Source organism: Glossina fuscipes, unplaced genomic scaffold (genome assembly GCF_014805625.2).
Source record: "Glossina fuscipes isolate IAEA_lab_2018 unplaced genomic scaffold, Yale_Gfus_2 3, whole genome shotgun sequence".
Lineage (NCBI taxonomy): Eukaryota > Metazoa > Arthropoda > Insecta > Diptera > Glossinidae > Glossina > Glossina fuscipes.
In genome coordinates this window covers 13,762,206-13,765,209 of record NW_023998417.1, presented here as the reverse complement: position 1 = coordinate 13,765,209, position 3,004 = coordinate 13,762,206, and the positions used below count along the sequence as shown (strand labels likewise).

At 33.3% G+C, this 3,004-nt stretch overlaps 1 protein-coding gene across 1 annotated transcript in view; it reads left to right on the top strand.

The window, feature by feature from the left end:
• The window catches only part of LOC119634636 (cGMP-specific 3',5'-cyclic phosphodiesterase), a 41,923-nt gene that overhangs the window by 1,947 nt on the left and 36,972 nt on the right, over positions 1 to 3,004 (top strand). The gene's annotated exons all lie outside the window — the stretch shown is intronic.

The window sequence follows — 3,004 nt, the reverse complement described above, 5'->3', positions numbered from 1 at the left end:
GTGTGTGTGTGTGTATGTATGTATAAATGTAATACATTTAAAACTTTTAAAGGAATTTGTTTCAATATGTGAAACTTTAGTTTTGATGAGAAATTACTTCGCATTTGGACCGAGAAGAGGAAGAAAGTACAAAAACAACTCAATAGTGGTTGTTTTTTCTGCTCTGTTGATGTTTACAATTTCGTTCGATGAAAATTCCTATGAAATTGCTGCGCGTCCTTTAAGTTTGCGGATGAAGAATTCCAATTCTCATATATTAAGCAAAGAAAATTCTTTCTAGTCATCAAAGGAATAGAACTAAGGTACTTTTACTTTGACGAATATGGAATTGCGCCCCGTAATTATATATGATTTAGACGAGGACGAATGCATTTGAATTATATAAATACAAGCGGGGTCATCTAGTAGAACTAGTAATGAATGCGATTTTGTCGAAATGGATCCTCCATCTGCCAAGAATAGACCACTGGGCTTTTGTCACATACCACATACAGAACAACCTAGAATGCACCTTGCAAACCTTCATTTATTTTGATCAGCTTTGAATTTCTGATTTTGAATCGATTTATTCTTGGACTCTGTCTGTTGTGCATTGCGGTCTTTATTTCTATCGCAGTAGATCTAAAACTGTAATTGAAAATTTAAAATCTTTGCAGTTCGTAGTTCATTTAAAATTTGATGCGATTATTTTTCAAAATAAAAGATCGGCCTACTAATCGGCCTACCATCGTAATAAATAAAAGACTTTAGCCTGAGAGGCACGGAACTAAAACTTGGCGCAAAACATTTCTAATGAGCCAGAGAGAATGCCTTAAAATGACTACGTATAAGAATGGGAAAGCGGGCATGAAGGTTTTATCTCAAGGCGAATATAAATTGATTACTTGTTTTGTTTCCCATTTCTTTCGTACGTTTGCCAAACAAATGCTTGAACATTGAACAGAATTGATACTCAAAGCTTTTAAGTCGGGTTATGTATATATGTAAGAATTTACGTTATTTCGTTTCATCACACACATCAACCTTCCTCTATATCTTAATCTTGAAAATACCATAAAAATTGTCTTCATGTCTGAATCTGCAGAATTTAGGGGATTTGTCTTATTACTTATCTAAATCATAAAAGATTACATGAGCTTATCTTGATTGAAATATATTTCAAAAAACAATAGTGATTTGTACGAAAGCGTCCTTAAGCTTATTGGAAAATAACGAATTCGTGTTGCTTTCAATATATCTGCAATAATAAAAACTTTCCTCGCTTCGGTAATATAACAAATCGTCAGCGCCGGGCAAGCAAATTTAAAAACAAAACTTCTTCCAGCTTATGGGAGTTTTAGTTTTGCCAAACTCGCAATTATATTAAATTGCTTAGGAAATACGTATTCGTGTTTATGCTAAAAAATCACTCAATAAGATCATAGGCTTCAATACAGATATAATGATATTGATGAACCCATCGGAGGTTTAGATAATGCCAACCTTCAAAAGAAATGTGCCAACTAGTCATGTGAGGTTATAAGTTCCAGTTGTCGCATTTTGTTGTCCACAAATTCACATTTTTCCATTGTCTTGAAAATTACTTCATTGGAGGCGACTTTCATATCTTATCCTACGAGTTTATTTAGTGATGTGCTCTATATATATGTCCGCCTATATTTCCTTTTCTAGGAACTTATTAAGCGATATTGTATATATGTCAGACCTCTCAGAGTAAAAAAACTCAAGTTAGATTACAATTATCATTAACACAATAGCATAACCGAGCATCAATTTTTGTTGAAATAGAAGATGGCAAGCACTTAAGGTCTATGAAACTTGCCTCGATTTCTTTCCTAACCATTTTATTATTTGTTGTGGTCGCATAACTAAACAACATTCTCTTTTCTTTGTGTTCACATTTGTAATTGTTACTCATACGCCATTTGCCCTTAATTTGCAATACGCTTGATTTTGATTACCCTATCATTTAAGTTAAGTTCACATTACGTTTACGTCAATTGGGGTTAGAATGGTGGGTATGCAAAAGTCGCTCTGAAACGAATGTGATTTTTGCTTCTTTTTGTTTTTTTTTTGTTTTTTTTTTTTTTTTTTTTTGGCAGAAAATAGAAAGTTTTCTTACGAAAGTATTACAATGTTATAAATGTTTTCTTAAATCGCTTGAGATGCACTAAGTTTAATGACCAGATTTTTCATTGCCTGTAATATTCTTCTTCTTGTTTTTTACGGATAATCGCAAAGTTTTAGAGAGAATTCGTTTTTTAGTTGTTTGTGCAATCATTTTTCTTTTTCAGCAGTTTAATGGCGTCCCACGACCCACGTACAATGGCTTATGTGATAACTTGTTATGTCAGTAATTTGCTTCAGTTCTTTCAAGTGTTGTAGCGTGGGATTTTGTCTAAATTTTGCTTATTTGCTTACACAATGTTTTCAGATTTTCTTTTTTTTTTTTTTTTTTTTTTAGGTTTTACAGACAAACAAATATAAGAATCCCTAACAAAGGAGACGATACTATTAACTTTTCCAACAACAAATTTTTCAATTCATACAATTTTACCGTTGTAGCCATAGACTTGTCGATCGGTTCATTTGTTCCCGGTATAAATGAAGGGGTTATCCATTTAGAAAGTCGATAAATGTGAGACTTTTACTCTAAGCTAAGCTATTGCTGTCCTATGCAATTATTACATACATTTCTCGCGCTTTCTTCTCTCCGATTTCTCTCCAGAAATGTAGATGTCAATAGCAGTATGTTTGTTGGAAAAAGGACGGACCCTACCTGTAAATTGCAACTCCTGGTAAAATGTTTGCACTATTACGCGCTTGAAAATCTTCTTTAAACAACATTTTGGTCTATACTCTGGATAGCTTAAGATACACCTACTGTTTTAGATAAGACTTAGAGATTTTGAAGAAGAATAAGTGGGCCCATCTGTGCTGAAGGTCACATTCTATGCTATGAGGAATCTCCTACGAAGTATTCCTCCATCTCAACGGATACAAA